Source organism: Numenius arquata, chromosome 4 (assembly GCF_964106895.1).
Source record: "Numenius arquata chromosome 4, bNumArq3.hap1.1, whole genome shotgun sequence".
NCBI classification, from domain to species: Eukaryota; Metazoa; Chordata; class Aves; order Charadriiformes; family Scolopacidae; genus Numenius; species Numenius arquata.
The window spans coordinates 1,277,434-1,290,000 of record NC_133579.1 but is presented as its reverse complement, the minus strand read 5'-3'; the positions used below and the strand labels follow the sequence as shown (position 1 = coordinate 1,290,000).

General features: G+C 39.4%; 1 protein-coding gene across 1 annotated transcript in view; it reads left to right on the top strand.

The window, feature by feature from the left end:
• ZFHX4 (zinc finger homeobox 4) overlaps positions 1 to 12,567 on the top strand; it is a 133,553-nt gene that overhangs the window by 60,203 nt on the left and 60,783 nt on the right. The window lies entirely within an intron of this gene.

The following is a 12,567-nucleotide window of genomic DNA, read 5'->3' as shown; positions in this document are numbered from 1 at the left end:
TTGATCACTATGCAAAATATGCCTAGAACATAAGAATTTCGGTTGGCATTAACTATAAACAAATTTCCAGAGGTATTTAAACGTGTGACCATAAAATATTTCTGCTGGCATTTCCTTACTAGTTAGCAGCTGTTACAACAGTCTCCAAACATCTATTAAGTAAAAAGGAAGACATTTTGTAATATAGATTAATAGAAATGAGCAAGAAGATAATAGGCAAAAAACGCTCTTGGATACAACTGCCTTTTGTTCTTAATTGGCAAAGTGTTTAAACAGACTGAATTTCAGTATGAATGTTGGACTTCAGCTGAGTTCCATAAGTTACACCGAGTGTAGCTTAACATGTTTAATTTCAGACATAACTAACACCAATCAGATAGGGATTTTTGAAAACAATTTATTCCATTTCGATGGAATTTCCATTTTACTGGCTGTAATCTCAGCTATGTCAATGGTAGCCAAAGCTGGATGGGATGGTTCGGTTAAGAATTATGTTTTTTTTTTTTTTTGCCCATTGTTTCTTCTAGCATCTTCTTGCCAAATCTTCTGGAGCGCTTGTAATTTCCTCTGTACAGAGCCCAACAGGCTCATCAGCAGCAGAAGGTAAACATAATAGATGTGAGGAATTTCTGGAGATTTATGAGGTTTAGCTTTCTGAAACATACACTGTGTCTGGCAACCCGAGGATGTGGCCACATGTGGACTCCGCGAATTGAAAACGTTATAAATGGGGCATCATTTAGCCCTGGTTAGGAATGAAATTTAGGAACAAAAGATGCGTTCTGCAATAGCACTTAAGTATCGTTTCTGCCCTGCAACAGCGTGTTTCAGCTCAAAAGGATAATCATCAGGGAGGTTAAGCTTTTGTTGAAATGTCTATGAAATTTGACAAACAGATTAATATCCCTATTATTTAATAAATTAAGCTTACTACCTACAGTCACCCGTCTCTCCTCACGTTGAAACAATCAGATCAGGGATCATTATGCAGCAACCTAGGAATATGAAACTGCTCTGAACTAAGGAGATTGGCGTTATTGGGATTTGGTATCAAAAGCTTCAGGGCAAAAAATGTAAAAGTAGAAGCCTCATAACCGTGCCATTACTCTAAACATTAATTTGTTAAATTCTGCCATCTGTTTATGAAAATGTAATTGAAAAATTGCACTCCTACATCAGTTTATTGAGCTGATAAAAGAAGATACATTAGCAAAGACAGAAACATGCCATCCTAATGATCATGATAATATCACTGCATGTTAAAGTGCTCTTTTAACCTTTTTCAGTGGGCTTTACTGATATTAATTAATCAGCTTGAATGCTGTCAACATCTCAAGCACTAGAGTGCTAGCTCCAATTCTGTGCCAGGCATTTCTCCGCATCTTTTTCTTTTATATGTTTAGCTAGAAGGGCCTAGAAGAGCATTAGCAGAAGAGTCGAGAGAGGCCTCTTCTTCCTGCCCATTGTTTACCCCCGGTATTGCCTGATGGAAGAGCTCACGTCCATAAGCTTAGGTTTTTCACGGCCCGTTTCATCGCCGTTCTCAAGGACTTGCATAAATGAAAGATGGGATCGTTTGGAGATAAATATTGCCGAGAATATCACTTTAACCCTCATCATCTTCCGCAGAACGCTAAAACAGAGGGGAAAGGTAGCCTTTAGTGAGAAAGGTGGTTAAACAAAAGCTTCCCTGGCTTGGGAGAGGAATGACACTTGAAATGTTGCTCCTTGGTGTGTTTACAATCTAAAAACTTTGCACGGCTGCCTCGTGCTTTTGTTTCTGCCCAGTAATAGTGCTCCGGGATGCTTCCAGCTGCAGCAGCCCTAGTTGCTAAAATGGCAATGATAAGCCATTTACATATCAGCTTTGGGCCAGGAACTCATTCTAATGGACGCTGTTTCCAAAAGTTTCCGTGTACTGATGTCCTGGCATTTCACCTGGGAGCACGGCGAATCCAGGAGAATGGACATTTTTACCTCCCAGCATTCACGTGCACGTTCCTAAAATGTGTAGGCGCCTTAAAAACATGAATAGTTTGGTTTTGAGCTTAATTTGGAAGACAATATGTTTCAAAGACCAGAGTATAAAATAGCTAGATATCATTGGAAAACAGCATTTAATTATTAATGAAAGCAAGACATTGGCTTGGAATGAGAAGCAACTGCGTATTTACTGGAGATTTTACACCAAAGGTAAATAATGAAATCCCTTTCCTAAGCTAACCTACATAGCAGTTTTGATTTAAAGGTATTTCTTAACATGGAAAATACAAATAAACATTTTAACTCCCCTTGCAAAATAGGAAAATAGTCTGGAGTTTGTGCAGGTTTTGTGTGCGTTTGTCAGGAGCAGCTATTGTGGAAGTGGGATTACTGCCTGACAATTCCATCATGTCTGGGGAAGTAATGTTTGGGAGGTGAAGTAATACAATGATGCTAATCCAGCTTTTTATAATCAGCCTCCTATGTATATAATATTTATGTTATTGTCTGTGCGGGGTTTTCTTTTCCTAGAAGCATTCCTTATCTACCAGAATTCTTGTTTGACAAATGAGATTGGATTACCAAGTCACAGCTGTATACACTGGTTGATGTATTGCTGTAGGATTGATAATTCAGAAAAGCAATGTAGTATTTGGGGGTTAATTTTCTCTTCTTAGATACAAGAATCTAATGCTGCTTGCTAGATATTTTCTTCATTTTTGTTATCTAAGTTTTACCAGGTTTAGACTAGTTATTGACTCAGTTAATGTAAAAAATGTTGATATGCTGTCAATATTAATGTAGATGTCAGTCCAACACTAGTCCCTAATGTATGTAAGAGCAAGTATTTTTTACCTTGATACAGAAAGGCAGTCATGTGTGAGATTTAATATACATCCTAATCTATCTTGTCATTGCACTAGCCATGGGTGATGTGCTAATGTATGGGCAACCATTTTCTTTTTCTCTTCACACAATGGAATAGATACACATGAATGACAGCCAAGTCTCCGCTCTGTAATTATTCGGAGGGCAGTTAGAACCTACAGAAGGAATACAGTACTTGTACTTACAGACTTAAAAGTCGGTGGCCTTTTTTTTTCTTTTTTTTTTTTTTTCCTTTTTTTTAATCTTCCAGGGAACTATATGATCACTAATAATTGGGAAAAAAAAAAAAAAAAAACAAACAAAAAAAACCAAAAGAAAACAATCCCACCCAAACCAAGAAATGGCTAAACCTAAGTAAGCATCATAACACACACAGAGTTTGGAATTTCAGTTCTGAGTCCTCACATACCCAGCCAAATATTTTCATGTATCTGAATGCATTCTTTGTGCTGACATAATCATTTTGATTCACTTTCTTGGCAAAATATGTGTTTTATAATACATAAGATTTGTCATCAAGTATTTCTAAAAAGTGAATAATCAGAATGAGCTCTTTAATTAAATCTCTTTTATATTCATTTTCCTTTTCCCTTTCTCTATTTCTTTTTCAAATTGTGAAAAATTATGGAAATATGGCATTGTGAATATAAGTTGACACAATGTAAGATATGCAAGCAAAAATTAAAGTCCATAGCATGTCTCATCTTTGTGCGTGTTGGCAAAACCAAAAACCTGGATATTGCTTTTTATATAAAAGACATTTTGATGAGATTGGAGTTTCCTAAAAAGCGAGTCCAAAATTACACATTTCTTAACGCAGATTGAGTCAACAAATCTTTGCCTTCTCATATTAATTTATAATATCTCTTCCTTTTGTTCCTCTTTTCCAACTGCAAGGAACTGTCCTTACGCTTTCAATCTGCCTTTGTGTGAGTGCAAATGGAAATGAGCCGCACTGTCCAGATCATAAAGATAAGCAACCGCCTGCAATTTCAGCATTATTTTTACTATATATTTAGGGAGGGAGGGTACGTTTTCTCCCCTGTGGTTGGATGCTATTATTTGTAGACTAAAGCTATTGCTTTCCTGGCACCTTCCCGTCTTCCGTTCAGAATTAAAATCACTATGCACATCTCCACTAACTCTAAATGGAGACGGGTATGATTTCAGCAATGGAAACTGAGTGCAAAATTCTGCTCACAGGGCTTTATATGGAAATATTCCATTTAGAAAAAAAAAAAAAGGGGGAAAAAAAAGAATCCCAAAACATTCTATTTTTAGAATATATGTTATAATCCCCATACTACTTAAGTTTCCTATGAGTATTCTTCTTCCCTGAAAGCAGTAATATAAGGCTAAATTGTTACCTTATGTTTTCCTGGGGTAGGTTTGTGACCACTGACAGTTATAATTTACAATGATTATGGACATTAGCATACTTGACTGTTGCTATTATTTTTATTTCAAATACAAAGGCTTTCGGTGGACTAAGGGTATGAGGAATGGCTGTTCTATCCTCGCAGGATGCGAGGAGGTTCCTATCAGGCCATAGCTGCGGTGATGCACCAGCCCTTACTCGCTGTCGATAGGAAGCGTTCGTTTGCACCTCCGAGAGAACCTTGCGTAAACGCGTAGATTGAGTCACGGTGGGCTCTCCTGCGTGTCTGTCGATCCACCCAGCTCCTGCTGCGCCGCACGGGCTGGGAATAGCTGTTGAAGTTGCCACAAGGAAAGAGGGGTGGTGTCTGATGCTTTAATATGCAAATAATTTCTGCTCACTAAAGAGTTCATCGTGGCTTCCGTGTCACTGCTCATTCAAGTAAACTCCACGCACATTCAGTGTTTCTGGGTGCCTGAATTAGAGGTGTAAGCTGTGGTGAGACACAAGTGACGCTGAAGCGGTGTGACAGGCAGTAGGTGTGTTCTCACAAACCTACGGCTTTTGCAAGGTCAACATTTTCAGAATATCCATTCAAAAATCATCCATCTTCCACCTTTTATAACTCAAATCACAAAATCTATCGCCAGTTAAAATTTATGTCAGGGTTTAAATCTGAATTTCTTACTTGTAAATGCTACCGTCTCCTCTTGCAGATTAGCGGCGTTGCCAGTTGTATGTCAACATGGAGGTACTGTGGAGATCTTGAATTAAAAATATCTACAATAAATTGTTGGAAAGCCTAAGAATATTGATTTGAAATTGAGCATATGTGCTAAGTTTTTCAGGAGGAGTAGGAAATTGGGTCTTTGCTTGACTATATGGTGTGTATCTGTGATTTAAATTTTTCTCTTCTGAGTGTTTAAAAACACTCATGTAGTGCACAAGACAAACCACTTCATTTAGTATCTTTGCAACCTGTCATGTTAATATGTAAATACATGTGCATACGTATTTAGACAAATCTAAAAACATGCATTATTTACATGCAGTAAGAGATTTTTTTTCTGAGCCATTACAGTCTATTATGTAAATATGTATTTAAAGGGCATAATATTTTTTTTAATTTCATTGAATTTTTGACTTGATAGGTCATAATGGCTAGGATCCTTTACACAGTACCTCATAATTTATTTCAGTCTGTATTATAGATGTTGCTATGATGTTAATATGAATTTGCATATAAAATATGCTTCAAGAAGTTACTGTACACATGAAGATTAATAATTCACTGATTTTAAATGGAAGAGAGAACATCAAAACTGATTAGTTCACATAAGGGTAAGATTCATCCTCTCTGCAGAAGGCTAGCACAAAACCTAGGCATCATTTAAGCCTCACTTAAGCCCTCAAAATGCAGCTTAAATGGATTTTAACTGGTGCATAGGCTTTGCTCTGCCAATCGGTGAAGTACTGAATTTAATCTGCAAGAGAATAATGTGTTTCTAAAGGCTCCCCATTTCTAGAAGCGAATTAGTAGGTCTCCTACGAGCTCTCAACTTCCAGCGGTCCCCTGAATTTTACCTCATTGTTTGCAAGGGGGGTGAAATCCAGTTTTAGAAGGAACACGTTGAAGGGCCTTTCTCTGTGAGGAGTCCCATCTGGTTTGGGTCACATCTCTACCAGCAGTGGAACGCAGTGCAGAGGTGGCTGACCTAGTTCAGAGAACATGGACACATCCGCTAGAGACGGAGGACAAGTATTCATCCCAAATTTATATTCCAGCCCATGCAAATTTAGATTCCAGCTCATATTCCATAACTAAATCTGGAATTCGGTGGGGTCTGAGGTTCCCTCAAGATCATTATTATTCATGGAAACTGTGTGTTCTTCTGGTTACTGGGATGAGGTTTAATGTTTGGATATGTTGATTTTCAGTCAACAGATATGACTAAACACAGGCAGAAAGGAGGGGGGGGGAGGGGGAGAAAAAAAAAAAAAAAGGGCTCAGATTGTTCTTTACCAGCTAATACTTCTGGTTATGGGATGGTGCTGGCACTGGTGGATGGTTTTGTAACAGGAACCTGACAGCCGCCAGTAGCAGATGCTGAGGGACTGAAGAGAGGAAGAGGTCAAGCATGTAGTCATGCTTCCCTGGCACAGCATCCCAGCTCCTGGCCAGTTTTCCAGACATCTCGTTTTCAGCAGACCGGGCTTAAGCTGCGAGCGCGGGAGAACAAAGAATACCTACAGGGTTTAATAATGGAGAGCATCTCAGGAGGGACAGTAGGAAAAGGGAAAGTGTGACTTGGGCTCCAAAACCTGCTGGGAGTGAGGATGTCAGAGGAAAATAGACATGTCTAGATAATTGTGCAATGGCAGAAATGCAGTTAAGCTGGATTCATCTTGGGTGCTGGTTGTTTTAAAATACATTTAGATAATACTTGGTTTCTGAGCAATAGGTTTTGAAGTAGAACAGCTGTTTGTAGGGTATGTCCAGGCTCAGATTGCAAAAAAAAAAGCTGTGGGGCCTTCCTTGAGTCAGGCCCATGGAACCATATCAGTTTAAAATACACAAAATCTGCAAAACACGTTTACAGCCTTGGAGTAGGAGATGTGTGGAGAGGTACAGGGGAAGCGTAAGATCCTAGAAATTCCTCCAAAGTCTACATAAATCCCAGGAAACTCAAGTGGGGCAGTGTCCCACCCAAAGATGCCTGGCAGACAAGGGTTTGCATCCTTATGGAAAACTCATGTTTTCCAGTGGGGTCCACAACAAGCAACCGTGAGATCAGGTGCTGAATAACCTGTCAGTGAACCAGTGCTGTAATTGCTGGTGGGCAGCGTGACACATCTTGAGCCCAGGGTCCACTGGTAGCCATTTAGCCCAGGTGGGATGCCAAAGAAAAGGCCCCGTGTCCTTGTCCCTGACTCTTCCTGTAGGGCAAATTGTTCTGGCAATGGAAGGGGATTTATTTCAATGAATCTCTTCCAAACGTTATAAAAACCAAAGCCTAAACCTGGGTAATGTGCTCACATGTCACATTAAAGCTAGCTGACTTGTTTTGAGTTGCTTTGAGGGGTTTTTTTTGTTGGTTGCTTGGGATTTTGTTGGGGTTTTTTGTTGTTAGAGCAACCTGTTGAGTGAGAAGTCAAGTTCTAATGGGCCTTGAGGTCCTGATGGGAACAGAAGTACTTCTAGATAGCTTCAGCAAGAAGTGTAAAACGGTCTCCTGAATTATGTGGTGCAGTCTTTGCTTGAACCAAGGCCTGGGCTGTGCAGGGAGAAACCACACTGAAAAATGTTTCTTAAACTCTGTCTCTGTCAGATGCCACGTGACACAGGACTGAGGCAAAATGAATTCCCTTCATTTCCCCTATTGTCTTATCTTTCTCCCCTTCTATCTTAGAGCCATGGATTGAAAGGACTCTGTTTCTGGCTTTATACATAAATAGATAGATGTCAGTTTCTCTGTCTGTAATGAAAGCTCTACAATATCATTGAATGTATTAATTATTAAAAATAGTTTACAAAAGCTGATGATATTGAGCATTTGTATACAAATAATTCAAAGAAGTCCTCTGGAACATATGGATAAGAGCTGCTTACAATTGTAAAGCAAAAATATTAAATAATATATGTCATTTGGGGGCAGAAATTACATTATCTATGCTCTGTGTGATAATAATTCTTCACATTCATATTCGGAATGTTTACTAGTATATTTTATAGGAAGTCATTACAGTACCCATTTGAAAGCCTCTTTTTTTAGTGATTATGGATCTCATCCCTTTCGACTTTTGAGGGAAATACCAGATGTTGCAATTCCCTATGGTGGGCTAAATTTTTTACTTGCTAAATTTTAATTTTTTTAATAGACATCAAAGAAATGGTTCAACTACGTGAGCCTGAAAAACTTTCGGGGGATTTTTTTGTTGTTGTTGTTTGTTTTTGCTTTTTAGGCATTACTCCAAGCCAATTCTTTTTCTAGTTTGATTAAAAGAATCATTTGAGCCTGGAGTGAGACCTCACTGCTCAACTTCTAGCCTGGAGCAAATTTTCTTAAAAAGCCTGGGAGAAAGGGGTCAGAGGGGAAGGAGGGAAGGGAAGGAAGGAGGGAGGGGAAGGAAGGAAGGAAGGAAGGGAAGGAAGGAGGGAGGGAGGGGAAGAAAGGGAGGGAAGCCTCCACAGTGGAAACACTGACCGAACCTTAGCTCTAGCATCGTGAGCGGTGACGCTACAATACAATGCTAACAAGGACTCCTGAGATAAATACAACATCAATTAAAGGCTTGCAGGTGTGTCACCAGGGGTGGATAAAAAGAGAGAATGGGAAAGGATTTGTGTCGGCAGACCTTATGGTTTTGTAGTAATTAGTAATCTGTGCAGGTGTCTATTATGACTAACTGACAATAAATCTTGGTTTCTGTTTTGAATATTGCTTTTGTTTCCCAAGTTCCATGCCTGAAGGGGAGAAAGAAAATGACTAGAAGATTAATTACTGCAATGGTTACTCCCAACAAGATAAAATGGAAAGTAGTAATCCACTGAATGAGACTAAATGTTCTTCTTCTTATTTTCATATTTTATTTTGATAACAGAAAACTGAAAGCAGTGTAGGTTGTGTGGGGGTATGTATGTACTGATTTTTGCATAATGATGGAAAAATAAGCCTACTCTGTCAACAGCCTTTCTTCGAGTTATGTGCGTAAGGCAAAATTTTTTTCTACTTCAGCAAAATGACGGAAAGGTACCCAAACCTTCCACGTTTGTGCGGTAACCTCTAATTCTGAGCACAGTGACGAACTGTAAGTAAATTTTACCATAGAGCTATGTTTTCCTTAGCCTCTCCATCTGCTCGTTTTTGACACCCCTGTCATTAACTGTCATTTTCCTTTAAATATACAGTGAAGCTGAAAGGCCAGCTCTACATCACATCATTTCAGATTAGGGGCAGTTCCTTTGAGCTGAGCACTGTTTAGGTGTCAGAAAGAAGTCTCTGACCTCTCTCGTACCACACTGCCGCGGGGCCTTAATTAGTACTGACTCCAGCCATTACTGCAGGGAGGACAAAGGCGACCACATCATTTTTCTACTTAGGAAGTTAGCGTCTGACCTAATAACTTGTCCAGGCTCACAGGACACTGTAATGGCCACACAATGGCAGCGGGGATTATTTGTCAGGTCCTTTCCTTCCCTTCCCTAAATGTAGAATAATCGGGGAAGTTAACTGTGGGATCCCTTGGTCTTGCGAGAGCTGTTTTAGGGTCTCACTCTTGTTGATTTGTTGTGGAAAAAATAACAGAGAGAGAAGGAGTCAGATACTCAGAAAAATAAAAGAGGGTGATGACAAAGTATAGAGTGGTTTTTTTGGTCCTGGCTAGAAGTATCTGATTATTTAAAACGTTGCTCTTCTTATAAGATCTGCTCTGGTGCTGTTGAGTTTAGTGGAATTTTATCACTTACTCGTGAAGAGCAAACTCGAGTCCGCAATCAAATGAGTTCCTTGTTTCTCTTTCCTCCTTCCTTCATCCCACCCTTCTTCATCCCATCCCCCAATCTCCTCGCAGAAATTCACTCTCAGATGAGAAATGTTTTACAATGCTTTTGGCACAGCATTTTTGGTCTATTTCACTACAAATTGGACTTATTGCATCAGATGTCAGCATTATACAGTTCCACAGAATCTCCTTAATTTTCCTATTTGTTTGGTAACATTCCACTGAGAAAACTTCATGCCAGAATATAATAAATTCTTAATCTAGAACTCTCTCTCTCTCTTTCTTTTCTTTTCTTTTTATTTTTTTAAATTACATAAAGCAATTGAAATTGCTTTATTCTATAGAAGTTGCTCGGTCTCACACCATGTTCTTTTATTATCAGGCCGTGTCACATGCTGCAGCACAGAAGCCCACTTTATGCTACTGCAGCAGAAATTTCTTCCACTGTAAATACATTTCAGGGAGTTGGCAAGACGATCTGAAACTTGCAGCAAGCTAAGGCTCTGCTGATGGTTGGTTTGTCAAGGTGTAGATATAATGTATACTTAGTACTTTTGAAAGCTGTTTAACTGTAATCGATTTGTCTACTAGCTTAAGGCTTGATTTTTGTCCTTCTTCTGTAGGCAAGAAGTAGTTCTTCCTGCCTGCCTTACACCTCCCTGAGAACAAAACAAAAAATACAAAAAAAGAGGAAATAAAATAAAATAAAATTTGCTTCTAATTCTGATACGCTTTTTTAGACATCTTGGTCTTTGTAATTTCAATTCTAGTTAGGATTATTTTTACTGTCGTGACTTTGAGCTGTATTGGAGTCTCAAAAATACCATAAAGTTACTACATCTCTAAGGAAATCTCTTCTGAAGTGATCACACAAAGGTAATTACAGCATTATCAAAGCTGCAAAATGCTCCATAGTGTTTCTTGTGCTCAAACAGCATCTAAAGCCATAGAATACATTTAAATTCTACAGCAGGGCCTAAACTGAGCACAATTTGCAAGAGAGCAGAGGAGTTTCTATGTGGAGCTATAGCATGAGATAAGACTGTTGGGGCCAGGCCCTTCAGTCTATGACAGTGTGATCAAGCATTATTTCATTTAGTCTAGGAGCTGAAATAACAGCCAATAAAGTGCTTCAGAGTAGTCCTTTGACTACATATCATATATTGCAATTTCCTTATTCTCTTTTAGATTACCCACATACATTGATTTTTTTCTGAGCAGCAGGGAGGTGAACTTTACCTTCCTGAGCATAAATAATTCCAGATTCAGAAATATTCATTTCAGCGGAATGATGCAGCACAGAAGAGGTCTGCGTGAAGGAAGGGACTCCTGACTTTGTGTGGATCTGTACGGCTTCAGAAGTTTATTCTCCAAAACCAAGAACAGCGTTTGCTGGCAGGTATTTTAGCAATACAGCTGATGCTTTTTGCCCCCTTTTTGCTGAAGAACAACGTCTGGCCCGTGATTCTATTCGTAAGAGAGATCAAAATTTTAAAGGGCTATTGTCTAGCGACTTCTGCTTCTTTAAGGATTGGCGCCTTCATTATGGAAGCCGCATGGAATGGGGAGTCGCTACCCATCATTTTCCCATCGTGGTGAAGCACTCAAGGAGGGCAGATGGAGAGGAACCTCAACCCAAAGCCAAGTTGTCCTGGGGGGGTGCAGAGGTACCCCCTACCTGCAGCAGAGCCCGTCCTGGGGGCATTGCAGGCAGCCGGGCTGGGCAGTCATGGATGAACGGCAAAGAGGGGCGTCTCATCTTCCCTTCTGTCATTTATTTAATCAAGATTAAACACATTTGCAGATTATTGGCCACTTCACTGCCTCTCCCCACTGGTATGGAGGCCAATGAGTTGCTCTAGCAGAGGGATACAAAACTGCCGGGCTGCGAGTACAGAGTTAGAAAATAGGGAACGTGGAGAACTAATTTGTGTGAGAAACTCTCTCTCAGCGGAGATTTCCTTTCCTTCGTGCCCTGTGTGGAAGGCTGGAATTTCTTCTAAGCTGGTTGACTTGCCAAAATTCAGGATTCAGATTCAGGGGATTGGAAGGTCTCTAGCAAGTGCTACGGGAAAAGGACTTAAATAGTTGGGATCATATTTGTGTAAATGTGTTTAGGTTTATGTGGCCATTAGTCATGCGTACGTGCTAAGGCCTGCACACAGGCAGAAGAACATATGTGGCCATTAGTCGTGCGTACGTGCTAAGGCCTGCACACAGGCAGAAGAACATATATGGCCATTAATAAATGAAGTCTTATCTGGTTTTGTATGTGTGTGACTCGGCTTGGGATGGCTCCCTTCACAATTTTTTTATGTTGCTGGTAACTAATAGACATTTTCTAACTTTCAACATAAATTTTTTGGAACTGTTGTTTGAGGGGAAAAAAATATCTAGAAAGGAAGAAAAATCAGAGACAGGGACTACTTGTAAAGAGCATTAAGGCTTTGACACAAACTAAGCAAAGCCCAAGAAATCAAAGTTGAGGCTGACATGATATTTTTCACTTGTGCCTCTGTGCCTGCCTTTTTTTTTCCTTTTTTTTTTTTTTCCCCTGTGTGATAAGGAGAGTGTCAAACTGAACTTAGAATATTCTGGCTTTTGTTGGTTTGAGTCATAACCTCACTGTTGCTAAGAGCTATTTCTTTGGCCTGTGAATAATATTTTTTTTGTCATGATGGTGTAGGTAGAAGAGTCAGATAGTTCTAAAGCATATTCAACCATCCTTTTTACTTACTTTTAATCAACTTGTTCTTCTGAACAAGGTATGGAATTGATAGCTGTTATTGATTGCTTGTAGCATTACCTAATCTTCA